This window comes from Lolium perenne, chromosome 5 (genome assembly GCF_019359855.2).
Source record: "Lolium perenne isolate Kyuss_39 chromosome 5, Kyuss_2.0, whole genome shotgun sequence".
NCBI classification, from domain to species: Eukaryota; Viridiplantae; Streptophyta; class Magnoliopsida; order Poales; family Poaceae; genus Lolium; species Lolium perenne.
In genome coordinates, this window is record NC_067248.2 from 108,896,600 (window position 1) to 108,911,982 (window position 15,383).

A 15,383-nucleotide genomic window follows, 5' to 3' on the forward strand; every position below is an offset into this window, starting at 1 on the left:
CTTCGAGAGGCGCTTCCTTGCGAGGCTCTCCGTCGTTCGCTGGATCGATCTGCTGTAGATAGACGTCTCTCGAGGGTGGCTTGCTCTCTCGACAGGTGCTCCCGGTTTTTCTCCAGTATAGAGCGGTAGGCATTTAGGGTTCCAACCGAGGTTCCTGCGGGGAGCGAGGTGTTGTTAAGTACGGCTGCCCTAGCTGCCGCCCATTCTTCATCTACGATGGTGTAATCGCTGTCACGATTGCTGGCGCTGTCCTCGAAGCTTGTTCGCCTACTAGAACGAGGCGTGTGGTCTCCGTCTCCTCTGTGCCTTGTGTTTCCTGTGTTGTTGGCGGCATAAACTTGATGATGCGTTGTTCTTCGGGTGGTTCCTCGGACGATGTTGTCGACACTGTCTTCTCCCGATGAATATTGGGCATTGCAGATGAACGGTGTGTCGCTCGACCCCAAACCGTGACTGGCGTCGCAGTTCAAGCAGTAGTACGTGGTTAACTCCGAAGATGTGGGATCGTCGGATCCTACCGACATAGTAGACGCTGAACGGGGAGTCAAGGGTGCGGGCGAGCTCATCGATCCTATCAGGCCAGCCAAAAGATCGAGTGATGATGACGCACTAGGACTCGTCGATCTGGAGGTGGGTGACTCCAGCAGCTGAAGAATTCCTTCCGCGTTGACGTTGTAGTGGACGCTGCCGATGGTCATCTCCATGTTTCCTTGCAGATCCGAGAAGTTTGAGCGAGAAGAATCGCTGTGTGGGGTGAATTCATAGGAGCCGAATCGAATCGGGCTTCCCAGGTTTGGCGATGGCGGTGTTGATGAAGACGTCGATGACATGACTGAATCTGCCGATGACCGATCTTGCGCCAGCAGGGTTCCCACAGACGGCGCCAATTGTCGAGGGTGCTGCTCGGCAATGCCCTCCGATAGGGGCTTAGGGTTGATGGAATCCTGCAAGCTGACACGAGACATCGGTTCACAGACAAACGGGGGGAGCGATTTACCCAGGTTCGGGGCCCTCGATGAGGTAAAACCCTTACGTCCTGCTTGTCTGTTCTTGATTATGATGATAATAGGTTACAATGGGGTGCCGAATAGTTCGGCTGAGATCTCGCCGAGATGCTAAGCTTAAGGATGACCTAGCTCTAGGCTTTTGGTGGCTAAGACTGCTAAGATTGATTGTGTCCCTCGGCAGCCCCTCTCCTGGCCTTTATATAGGAGGCCAGGTCTCAAGAGGTCCAACCGAGCACGACTAGGTTTACAGTAGTTTTAGATCTAATCTTTCCTTGTTCGGCTGCTTCTTTGTCTTGCTTGCCAAGGAACCTTCTGGTGCACCGCCCGGATGGGCTGCCTTTCCTCCAAGTGCCTTCATGGGCCTCCAACTAGAAGATATAGGATAGGGCAACGCCGGTTACTTGAAGGGTAGTGCCCACGTCACCTAATGTTACTCAACCTAACAGTCAGGGGAGTAGTGCCAGTTTGAATCATGTACAACAATAGCGGTCCTATGGTGGTAGGAAGAACAAGAAGAAGATTCAAAAAGCTTCTACATCTGATGGATCTAAACCTGGTGGTGATAGGAATGGGAATAATTTGCAAATGGTGGTTGCTAGTGGTCCTGGACCAGTGATGGATCCTAAGTTCAAGAATGTCACTTGTTACAACTGTGGTGAGCTTGGTCACTATGTTGGTCTATCCACCAGGATCAAGAGGTGTTTCATATGCAGCAGAACTGGTCACCACATGGACAGTTGTCATATGTGGTACTTTCTCTTGCCTACTGCTCAATACTGGGGGAGTGCCAATCCAGGGTTGGGGTTCTTTCATGTGGAGGTGGAAGGACCAGAGGCAGTCCAGTGGCTTATGGACAATGTTGGAGTTGTGGTGGAAAAGAAGGAGAGATATCTGTCAGTGAGCTCGAGAAGAGTTTCAATGAAATGTGGAAAGTAAACTGGTTTTGGCAGATCAGACAGCTTGATTCCAAGAAGTTCTTGGTGAGGTTTCCCCCTAGCAAGAGGATTAAAGAGTTGGTGGAATACCCTTCCATCAACCTCAAGAAGGAAGGTGTGGTTATCTACTTTGTCAATTGGGAAGGTGAAGCTGAACCTTTTGAGGAGTTCCAAGAAATCTGGATCAAGATTTTTGGCATCCCTGCTAAGTGGTTAACCTGGAAGATTATCTGTCAGATTTCTACTACCTTGGGTGTTCTTGTCAATATTGATTGGAATGGTATATTAGAAGCTTCTACAAGGAAGTGAGGGTTAAGGTGGTTGTGAGGGACAAGTCAAAAATTCCTAGTAACAAACTGTTTGAGATAGAGCAATGCTTCTTCTTGATTGACTTCATTGTTGAGGCTGAAGGGGATGCTATTGATGTAGATGATGATGACCCTGGTCAGAGCAATGATGAAGACAAGAATGATGAAGAAGCTGAGCTTGGTGATGACTTCAAGGCTTTGGATAAAAGTAAACGTGGTGGAAACAACAGTAGGATGGAGACTGATCCTTCCAACCCTGATTCTCAAGGAGGAAAGAATGTATCTAGGACTGTTGCTCATCAAATGTTAGAAGCAAGTGTGAAGGATAATGTGTTGGGGATTGATAAACATGTACCTGCTGCTAGTGCTTTGGTGCTAAGAGATGCTGAGGAGAATATTGGGAAGAGCCTCCTCCAACAATTTGATGCTGAAAGTGATGAAGAGGATGAGGTTGCAAAGAAGAGGAGTGATGCTACTATATCTGACAAACCTGACCCTCCTATGCCTTCTTTGGTGTGGAAGTATTGCCTGCTGATGGCGTGTAACTCACACGTTCGTTGGGAACCCCAAGAGGAAGGTATGATGCGCACAGTAGCAAGTTTTCCCTCAGAAAGAAACCAAGGTTTAATCGAACCAGGAGGAGCCAAGAAGCACGTTGAAGGTTGATGGTCGCGAAATGTGATGCGGCGCAACACCAGGGATTCCGGCGCCAACGCGGAACCTGCACAACACAACCAAAGTACTTTGCCCCAACGAAACAGTGAGGTTGTCAATCTCACAGGCTTGCTGTAACAAAGGATTAAACGTATCGAGTGGAAGATGTTTGCAAAGAAAACAGTAAAACACAATTGCAGTAGATTGTATGCTATGTAAAGAATAGGACCGGGGTCCACAGTTCACTAGAGGTGTCTCTCCCATAAGATAAAGCATGTTGGGTGAACAAATTACAGTCGGGCAATTGACAAATAGAGAAAGGCATAACAATGCATATACATGATATGATAAATATAGTGAGATTTAATCCGGGCATTACGACAAAGTACATAGACCGCCATCCAACTGCATCTATGCCTAAAAAGTCCACCTTCAGGTTATCATCCGAACCCCCTCCAGTATTAAGTTGCAAAGCAACAGACAATTGCATTAAGTATGGTGCGTAATGTAATCAACAACTACATCCTTAGACATAGCATCAATGTTTTATCCCTAGTGGCAACAGCACATCACAACCTTAGAACCTACTGTCACGATCCCAGATTCAATGAAGGCATGAACCCACTATCGAGCATAAATACCCCCTCTTGGAGTTAAGAGCAAAAACTTGGCCAGAGCCTCTACTAATAACGGAGAGCATGCAAGATCATAAACAACACATAAACAATAGATTGATAATCACCATAATCATAGTACTCTCTATCCATCGGATCCCGACAAACACAACATATAGTATTACAGATAGATGATCTTGATCATGTTAGGCAGCTCACAAGATCCAACAATGAAGCACAACAAGGAGAAGACGACCATCTAGCTACTGCTATGGACCCATGGTCCAGGGGTGAACTACTCACTCATCACTCCGGAGGCGACCATGGCGGTGTAGAGTCCTCCGGGAGATGAATCCCCTCTCCGGCAGGGTGCCGGAGGAGATCTCCAGAATCCCCCGAGATGGGATTCGCGGCGGCGGCGTCTCAGTAAGGTTTTCCGTATCGTGGCTCTCGGTACTGGGGGTTTCGCGACGGAAGCTTTAAGTAGGCGGAGGGTCAACGCGGGGGGCCACACGAGGGGCCCAGAGGCTAGGTCGGCGCGGCCAGGGCTTGGGCCGCGCCGGCCACCCCTCTGGCCGCCTCGTGGCCCCACTTCGTTATCTCTTCGGTCTTCTGGAAGCTTCGTGCAAAAATAGGACCCTGGGCGAAAGTTTCGTCCAATTCCGAGAATATTTCTTTACTAGGATTTCTGAAACCAAAAACAGCAGAAAACAGCAACTGGCTCTTCGGCATCTTGTTAATAGGTTAGTGACATAGGCACCCCAAATGGGCCTGCCATAGATAGTACCCGGGATTTACTGAAGGCCCACTATCCGAAGAATAAGAAGATTCGGGAGCCCAAGATGTATTAAGGAAAGCTAGAGTTGTAATAGGAAGTATTATTTGTAATCTGGCGGGACGAGTTAGAAACCGTCCCGAACTCTGTAACTTGTACGATACGAAACCCTCGGCTCCACCTCCTATATAAGGGGGAGTCGAGGGACAAAGAAAGGATCGAATCTACTGTCAACATAACCCTAGTTTTCATAATCGCCGAGTACTTTTCGCCTAAACCTTCGAGATCTACTTGCCCTCTACTTCCAGCAAAACCCTAGTCTACAATCTGTAGGCATTGACAAGTTAATCCTTTGTCAATTGGCGCCGTCTGTGGGAATTAGAGGCTGCAAGGATCTGATCTCGATGGCACGTTCAAGATCTTCGACTTCATCAACAGCAAACAACGCGATAGATCGAGGTAACAAGGGAAAAACTGATCTATTCAATTTTATTCCTCACCCGCCCTCCCGTATGGATGCATGTGCCTATCTGGAGGAGCCCATCGTCATGACGTTCGGAGAATTCCGATTTGGCGTCAACAAGGAAGGATCCTACCGTCTCGAAGTTCCGATCTCGTCGGAATTTTCAGCGGTCGACTCCAACTTTTCGTCGACTGACGAGGAGTTTTCGTCGACATACTTCGTCGACAACAAGGCAAGCGGAAAGCTCGCCAAGATCTTCAGCAACACATCCTTCGAGTCATCTGCGGACTCCTTTATAAGCAGCGACTCCGACAGCGTCGACAGCTTCAACTTCATCGACAAGTCTGCTGCCATCGGAAAGGTCTTCACCACTCTATATGATGGTGTCACCAGTCCCGACAAAAATCAATGCACAAAATATCATCAGATCTATGTGGTAGAAGGGGCAGGCACATCAGACCCGCCAACATCAGAGGCTTTCGACGAATTGGGAAATCCATACGTCGATCCCGCTGATCTCAGACATGGTCTAGGCACCAAATATCCTGAAACCACAACTCGCGCAAGAGTACAGCTCCCGCAAAGTGCGTGGGATAGGGCCGCGAAAGCCATGGATGGTTCAGAACCCATGACCAACACCGCTACTGCACAAGAACTTCAAGCATATCAATATAGACTTGCTCGAGTAAGCAGAGAGTTGGAAAAACAGACAGCATCCTTGAATAGGAGAAAAGAAGCAGCTTCTGCATCAAGCAGACGCCGGGCAGATTTAAGTCGCCTTTCAGGAAATACAGGAGATAGTCACAGAGAAGCTCGGAGGAGAGCAATGTCTCGACTGCAAAACATACCTGAAGCAGAAAGAGGAAACATAATCCAAAATCTCGACATGTCCTTTATGTCGATCGACGAAAGAGGAAATATCATCCCGAAAACACCAGAGGCAGGTTACATGGCAACACAAGCATATATCTTGGCGTCCAGACCACCTCCTGGGGACCCGAGAGAACCATTGTTCAATATGGCAATGGCTGGAGTAGGGGTTATGGGAACAGCGTTTGCAACAACGCCTCCCGAAGAAAATCCCAGACAAAATAGTCCACGACACACCGCAGCAGTTCAAGACCCACCAAGAGCAAGTGGAGCAAGAGACACAGCAGTCCAAGTAAGGGTGGACAGAGCGCGACAAGAAAGGAGGGACCGTCAGTACTCGCCAGAGCTTGCCGACGAAGATATGTGTGGGCTCCCATGCTTTACGAGAAGAGTGCGAAAAACTCGAGTCCCAAAAGGGTTCAAGTTACCCGAGAATTTCAAGAAGTTCGACGGCCTGCAAGATCCCGAGGATTGGCTCGTGGATTATCTCGAGATGGTGAAACTGGTAGGAGGAACCAGAGCAACAGCTATGCAAAGTATCCAAGTTCACCTGAGTGGTGCCGCAAGATCTTGGATAAAGAAACTCCCTTTGAACTCCATCGACAGCTGGGAAACCTTTGAGGACATCTTCGTGAAGAACTTCCGATCCACATGCAAAAAACCCGCGTCGTTGGAAGAATTACGAGCGTGTCGACAAAAACATGACGAGTCGATGAGAAAATATATACAGCGGTGGAACATTATCAAAAACTCGGCAGAAGACATATCTGACGAGAGGGCAATAGATGCGTTCGTGGCAGGAATCCGACGAGCAGACTTCGTCGAAGACTTGGGAAGAACTAATCCCAAGACAATCTCAGCGTTGATGGAAATCGCTAACAAGTGGGCAGATGGAGAAGACGCAATATACAACAAACGACACAGGTCGCCAGAAGAGGATCTAGTCGAAATTATCAAAATAGAAGGCGATTTTCTCGCCAGTTCTACAACAACGATGCTCCTGGCCACATATCGGCTGGTTTTCGGGGAAACCCTGGAGGAAATAGTCGAGATGATTATCAAAGGAGCAACGAGCAACAAGGCGACAATAGAGGTGATTTTCGCGGCAACAGACAAAATAGTGGACCAAGGATTCAAAGACCTTACGTGTCTCCCGAGGAGATGATGAACGGTCCGTGTCAAATGCACTTTTACCTCGACAACAATGGAAAGAGACAGTCAGGACATCTCCAGAAAGACTGCCGCAATTTTCAGGCAATGTTGCGAGCCGCAGGAATCGCAAATGCCCAAGCAAATAACAGAAATCCTCGGGAGCCAAGGAGCGAGATTCACCTTCCACCTCCTCCCGCAATAACCGAAGAAAATCGACACCAGCTCAGAATAGCGGCAGCACCACAACCACCCCCATATGTCGATCCCAATTCCAATGGCGCAGTTTTGATGATTCAGAAAGCTAGGCCGTCCAACAGGGCGCAGAAGGTCATATCTCGACAAGTGTTTATGGCAGAGAAGATGCCTCCACCAACAGTCGAGTATCTAAATTGGTCAGGGCAAGACATAGGCTTCACAATCGCGGATCATCCGCAGCAAGTTCCTCGACCAGGACAATCAGCACTTATTCTACCCGCAGTAATTGCTGGGTTCGACGTGTCGCGAGTTTTCATAGATGGCGGCAGCAGTCTAAACCTCATGTATGCAGACACATTGAGGAAGATGAACATATCCCTGGCAAACTTGAAACCAACTGACACACGCTTTCACGGGATCACACCAGAGAAGCCAAGTTACCCATTGGGCAAGATCAACCTCGACGTTCAGTTTGGAACCCGAGAAAACTACAGAATAGAGAACCTGGAGTTCGAAGTTGTGGATTTCCCGTCGCAATATCACGCTTTGTTGGGACGACCAGCGTACGCCAGGTTCATGGCAGTGCCGCATTATACATATCTGTTGTGGAGGTTGCCTGGGCCTAAGGGACCTATCACAATCAAAGGAAGCTTTGCACTGGCCGATAAATGCGACAAAGATTTCCATCGACTGTCAGAAACTTTCGGGATGCAAGCAGAATATGCGGCACCTAGGTTCACTGATTATGATGTACTGCTAGAGGTAGGAAGATCTAAGGAGCCAACTTTCAATATAAATAAAGATTCAAAAGAGGTACAGATCCACCCGACAGATCCAAAGAAAACGACGTCCATTGCTGCAAACATGGATGTCGCATAGGAAAGCGCGCTCGTCGAGTTCCTCCGTGAGCACTGGAAAATCTTCGCATGGTGTCCAGCCGACATGCCAGGAGTACCCAGGGAACTTGCCGAGCACCACCTCAATTTGGATCCTCTTGCACGACCAGTAAAGCAACCTTTGCGGCGTTTTTCAGAGCCTAGCCGCAAAGCTATGTTATCAGAAATAGATCGACTCAAAGATGCCGGGTTCATCAGAGAAATATCTACAGAAGCCACATGGGTAGCTAACCCAGTGATGGTGCCGAAGAAACACACAATAGTCCTTCGCATGTGCGTCGACTTTACGTGTCTCAATAAACATTGTCCCAAGGATCACTTTCCCCTCCCAAGGATCGATCAAATCATCGACTCCACGGCAGGATGTGAACGTCTTTCCTTCCTGGACGCATATTCTGGTTATAACCAGATCAGATTGAAAGAAGAAGATGAAGCCAAGACAGCGTTCATCACACCTTATGGCGTGTTTTGCTACAAAACAATGCCCTTTGGTCTGAAAAACGCGGGAGCAACATATCAGCGGATGATGCAGAAGTGCCTAGCAACACAGATCGGGAAAAATGTACAAGTCTACATCGACGATGTCGTAATAACATCAAAGAAAGGGTCAACGTTGATTGAAGATTTGAAGGAAACCTTCGACAACCTCGACAAGTTCTGCCTCAAGCTGAACCCGACAAAGTGCTCTTTTGGAGTACCCGCAGGAGAACTTCTCGGGTTCTTAGTATCAGCAAGGGGGATTGAAGCTAATCCCGAAAAAATACAGGCCATCGTCACTATGAGAAAGCCAACAAAGTTGAAGGAAATACAACAGTTAACGGGGCGAGTCGCAGCTTTAAGCAGATTCGTCGCCAGGCTAGGAGAAAAGGCGCTGCCGTTTTATGCGTTAATCAAGCAAGGGGAAAAATTTCAATGGAACGAGGAAGCAGACAGAGCTTTCGAGAATCTCAAGCGAGCAATTTCGACACCGCCGATATTGGTGGCGCCAAAAGAGAAAGAACCTCTCCTCTTGTACATTGCAGCTACACCTCAGGTGGTCAGCACGGCCCTAGTGGTCGAAAGGGAAGAAGAAGGCAAGCTTCATGGAGTTCAAAGGCCAGTATATTTCATCAGCGAAGTACTGTCGCCGTCAAAACAGCGGTACCCGCAATACCAAAAGCTAGCATATGGAGTATTCACGACAGCAAGAAAATTGCGACACTACTTTTCGGCGCACCCGATAATAGTGGTCAATGAGGCTCCCTTATCAAATATACTGAACAACCCAGAAGCCACGGGTCGTGTCTCCCTTTGGGGAATAGAACTTTCCCCTCGGGACATCACGTATGAAAAAAGAAAAGCAATAAAGTCGCAGGTCTTACCAGATTTCATTGCAGAATGGATGGAGCTACAAAACACAGGACCCCCAGATTTATCGAGGACTTGGACCATGAACTTCGACGGGTCCAAGAGATTGGAAGGTGCCGGAGCAGGCGTGATATTAGTTTCACCTGAAGGCGACAAGTTGAAGTATGTTCTGCGGATGACGTTCCCAAACGCATCTAACAATGAAGCAGAATATGAAGCTCTCATACACGGGATGAAGATGGCGAAAGCTTGCGGTGCAACCCGATTGAAAATTTTCGGCGACTCACAGTTGGTAGCACAGCAAGTAATGAACCAATGCGACGCGATCCAACGAGAGTATGATAGCATACAAGGAGGTGTACAATGAGCTGGAGAAGCTATTCGATGGTTGTGAGGTAAACCACATCAGCAGGATGAGCAACGATGAAGCCGACGTTCTCGCAAACATCGGGTCACAATGCCTCGCAATCCCTCCAGGTGTGTTTTGGGAAGAGATAAGCGAAAGATCAACAAAGCCGGCAAAAACAAAAAAGGAGAAGAAAGAGAAAACCTCGACCGTCACCAAGGGCACAGCAGAAGAAGAAGAAGAAGAGCAAGAACTAGTCATGATGGTACAAGTTCCATGGATGCAGGCCTACATATCATACATCCTAAGGAAAGTCATACCCGACGATCCAGTCGAAGCAAGGCGAATAATTAGGCGATCAAAAGCTTTCACTGTGGTAAAAGGGGAACTGTACAAACACAGTATTTCGGGTGTGCTACAACGGTGTGTTACACCCGAAGAAGGAAGGATCATCCTAAAGGACGTGCATGAAGGAATATGTGGGCACCACGCGAGTAGCAGAGCTATCGCGGCTAAGGTTTTCAGAGCAGGATTTTATTGGCTAACAGCAATCGAGGATGCGAAGGAAATAGTGCGAACTTGCGATGCGTGCCAAAGATTTGCAGCAAGACCTCACTCTCCTGCCGCAGAACTTATGCCAATCCCATTGTCTTGGCCCTTCGCTCAATGGGGTCTCGACATGGTAGGTAAATTACACAAAGCTTCGCCAGGAGGTTATGAGTATATGCTTGTTGCTGTCGACAAGTTTACAAAATGGATCGAAGCAAAGCCGATAAATTCACCGGACGGCGCGTCAGCGATTAAGTTCGTGAAAAGCATTGTCTTCAGATTTGGAGTTCCTCACAGTATTGTGACAGACAACGGCAGCAATTTCACGTCCAAGGAGTTCAAAGCATACTGCGCAGAAGTGGGCATTAAATTAAGTTTTGCGTCTGTTGCACATCCTCAGACCAATGGACAAGTCGAGAAGGCCAATGGCATCATCTGCAATGGCATCAAGAAACGCCTGCTAGGACCATTGGAAAAAGCCCGGCATACTTGGCCGGAGGAGTTACAAAGTGTGTTGTGGAGTATCCGAACAACACCAAATACGGCGACACAGGAAACACCGTTCTTTCTGGTTCATGGCGCCGAAGCAGTCCTGCCAATAGAAATAGAGCACGATTCTCCAAGAGTCACAGAATATGACGAAGAAACATCGAGGAAATCTTTGGAGGATGACATAACTCGTGGCTCTGAAATAACTAGGGTATGTGACATACTCGTTCGAGCAGCCACATCCAAAGCTGGCGTTTCCTCGTCATCATCACTATTGCAAAAGGGTGGCAGTGTAAAAAGCAAGGCAAGCAAAAATTCTTCGAATAGAAAAATAAAAGAGGGAACTTACGAACTGATGATACTCGCAAGATATGGGTCATAAGCTGCCTTTTGCGGTAAAGGAGCAGCTTCTTCGGGTTTAGAAGTCCCGGAATCTTCGACATCACCCCTCTTCCTTTTGTTCTTTGGAGAATCAGCAGGAGGAGGAGACTGGGCCGATGTAGTGTCTTCAGAAGCAGCATCTTTTTCAGCAGATCCCGCAGATTTTCGAGAATCTGCGGGTTCATTCACAAAAGAGGAGGCCTCTTGGTTATCATTAGAGATAACGGTCCTTTCTTCGACTTCCCCACCTTCAGGAAGAGGAGGAAGTGAAACAAGATTTGGATGATTCTGTCCAAAAAGAGGGAAGGATATCAGAACGAAGCAAACAATGCAAAAAAGCAAGGCAGTAAAAAATTGCGCGACAATGTTTACCTTAGGAAGCGCATGGGTGGCGCTGTATGGTTTTACGCGACAAGAAGAAGGGATGGCATCTTTTTTGCTGAGGGAGGTGATTTTTCGGACAAGCCTCTCCAGGTCCTTGACTTCCAAATCCACCGACAGCCGATCCACGTCTTCGTTGCCAGTATATTTCCAGAGAGGGAATTTGCGAGCTTGAAGAGGCTGAACTCTACTCTTAAGGAAATACACTATAATCTGGATACCTGACAATTCTTTGCCGCGAGTATTTTGCAACTCATGGATGCGAGCCATCAGGGATTCAGTCGAAGTTCTTTCTTCCTCGGTAGCCTCTGCATCCCAGGAACGGCGACGAAGAATTTTCTCGGCACCGTCAAAAGGAGGAATATTATCCTCGAGGCAGCCATCGTTTTCTTCGCGAATGTATAGCCACCTCTTGCGCCAACCTTGAACGGAGTCAGGGAGCTTGACGTCGAAGTAATCAGCAGTGGAGCGAATAGAAATAACAACGCCGCCTATATTATAGGCGACATTGGGAGAGCCATTGCGGCGACAGAAGAAAATGCGCTTCCAAAGCGCCCAATTGGGTGAGACGCCAAGGAAGGCTTCACAAAGCGTGATGAAAATAGAAATGTGGAGGATTGAGTTTGGCGTGAGGTGGTGAAGCTGGAGACCGTAGACATAGAGTAATCCACGGAGGAAAGGATGGATGGGGGTGGATAAACCACGGATGAGATGGTCGACAAAACTTACCCGGTACCCCATTGGAGGGGCTGGGTAGCTTTCTTCACTGGGGAAGCAAACCGCTTTGGGCTTCGTGGTGATTCCCAGTTTCTTCAGGAGGTTCAGGTCTTGGTTTGTGATCTTGGACCTCTCCCACTCCGCAGTTCCTAGATCCGCGGCGGCCATGGAAGAATCAGGAGTGCTGTGCCTGGTTAAGCGACGCGGTGGCATCAACAATGGCAATGGCGAGCAGCAGCGAAGAGAAGAGCTTTGGCAGCAGTGGAGCGCAAGGGGAGATTTTGCAGAGGAGAGCAGAGAACGGCGCGAGCGGAAGTGCTCGAGGAAGAAGAAGGAGATCTTATATAGAGGTGCGGTGAAGCGACGGAACCGTTGGATGAAGAAAGAATGCAGGAGATGATTACCACGTGGCAACGAGGGCAAATTAGTATTTCAACATTGACGAGGTTACAGAACGTGCGCCAGGAAAAGCGGAGGACGTGTGTCCCCCACTTGCACGACGTGTCAACGTGGTGGGAACAGTGGACCCACAAGGCAGAAACAAAAATCCAATTATTGACAGAGATGAAGAGAATTTGACAAGGGAAACTATGTCGACAAGAAAAATAAAAAGAGAATGGCGACAGGGTTAAATATTCGAATACTCTTGGAGCCTTTGATCAAATACAAGTTTTTGCTCAAATGCTCGGGGGCTACTCTGGAAAAATAGAAAATTTCGAGTATGACAATATAGAAATGGCGAGAGCCTATGACCAAATCCAAGAATTTGTTCATAGCCTCGGGGGCTACTCCCATCGGGAGCGCTGGTCGCGCACCCGATAAATATGAAAATATCGAAAAGGATCATAAAAATAGCGGCAAAGGATGTTAATCTGTGGAGCCTACACCCAAGCACAAGTTCTTGGCTGTAGCCTCGGGGGCTACTCCCATCGGGAACGCTGTTCGCGTGCCCGATGAATTTGATCAGAAATAGAGAAAAAGAAGTGAGTATATTTCGAGTTACGCAAATAACTCTACATATACTCCCATCGGGAAGACAAAATAAAGTCATCAAATATGACTCAATAAAATGTGCTATTCCAAAGGCGAAAAGCACTCGACAATATATTCTCAGAACGCCAAAAAGTTGCGATCAATTTCTGAATGCCGCAAATTTGCGAAGGTAAGACCCCAGATCCGTTCTGCTGGGCGTGGCATCGCCAAAGACTGCGCTCTGCTACTTTTATCCGTATCAACAGATACGAAGAAAAATCCTAACGGACGCGTTAGGTACCCGATAAATTTGACTGGGACTTGACAGAATGGTAAGACCTTAAGCGGCACCTGTCGAAGTTTACACCAGTATCCCGAGATCATGTCCGGGGACGTGATCTTGAAGTAGGTTTTTGCGGATTGCCACTAGAGCAGTTAACTAGTACCTGATCCGTCAGATGAACTAGCCCCAACTACCATTATCCCTGTACAATATAGAATTTTATGTGGAGTATGAATAAAAGCTCTCGAACAAAAATAAACGGGAGAGATTTTCCCTGACTCTACGATTCAAGCAAAATCTCGGGGGCTACTGACATAGGCACCCCAAATGGGCCTGCCATAGATAGTACCCGGGATTTACTGAAGGCCCACTATCCGAAGAATAAGAAGATTCGGGAGCCCAAGATGTATTAAGGAAAGCTAGAGTTGTAATAGGAAGTATTATTTGTAATCTGGCGGGACGAGTTAGAAACCGTCCCGAACTCTGTAACTTGTACGATACGAAACCCTCGGCTCCACCTCCTATATAAGGGGGAGTCGAGGGACAAAGAAAGGATCGAATCTACTGTCAACATAACCCTAGTTTTCATAATCGCCGAGTACTTTTCGCCTAAACCTTCGAGATCTACTTGCCCTCTACTTCCAGCAAAACCCTAGTCTACAATCTGTAGGCATTGACAAGTTAATCCTTTGTCAGTTAGTTCTAGAAAATGCATAAATATGACATATAATGTGCATAAAACATGTAGGTATCATCAATAAAGTAGCATGGAACATAAGAAATTATCGATACGTTGGAGATGTATCAGCATCCCCAAGCTTAGTTCTGCTCGTCCCGAGCAGGTAAAACGATAACAAAGATAATTTCTGAAGTGACATGCCATCATAATCTTGATCATACTATTTGTAAACATATGTAATGAATGCAGCGATCAAAGCAAAGGTAATGACATGAGTAAACAACTGAATCATAAAGCAAAGACTTTTCATGAATAGTACTTCAAGACAAGCATCAATAGGTCTTGCATAAGAGTTAACTCATAAAGCAATAAATCAAAGTAAAGGTGTTGAAGCAACACATAGGAAGATTAAGTTTCAGCGGTTGCTTTCAACTTATAACATGTATATCTCATGGATATTGTCAACATAAAGTAATATAATAAGTGCAATATGCAAGTATGTAGGAATCAATGCACAGTTCACACAAGTGTTTGCTTCTTAAGGTGGAGGGAGATAGGTAAACTGACTCAACAATAAAAGTAAAAGAATGGTCCTTCAAAGAGGAAAGCATCGATTGATGTATTTGTGCTAGAGCTTTTATTTTGAAAACATGAAACAATTTTGTCAACGGTAGTAATAAAGCATATGAGTTATGAAAATTATATCTTACAAGTTGCAAGCCTCATGCATAGTATACTAATAGTGCCCGCACCTCGTCCTACTTAGCTTGGACTACCGGATCTTCGCATGCCATGTTTCAACCAAGTGTCACAAAGGGGTACCTCCATGCCGCCTGTACAAAGGTCTAAGGAGAATGCTCGCATTTCGGATTTCTCGCTTTTGATTATTCTCAACTTAGACATCCATACCGGGACAACATGGACAACAGATAATGGACTCCTCTTAAATGCATAAGCATGTAGCAATAATTATTATTCTCGTATGAGATTGAGGATATATGTCCAAAACTGAAACTTCAACCATGGTTCATGGCTTTAGTTAGCGGCCCAATGTTCTTCTCTAACAATTTTGCATGCTCCAACCACTAAAATGATAGACCTTCAGACAAGACGGACATGCATAGCAACTCACATGATATTCAACAATAGTTGATGGCGTTCCCCAGAAGCATGGTTATCGCACAACAAGCAACTTAATAAAATATAAAGTGCATAAGTACATATTCAATACTACGATAGTTTTTAAGGCTATTTTGTCCCATGAGCTATATATTGCAAAAGTGAATGATGGAATTTTAAAGGTAGCACTCAAGCAATTTACTTTGGAATGGCGGAGAAATACCATGTAGTAGGTAGGTATGGTGGACACA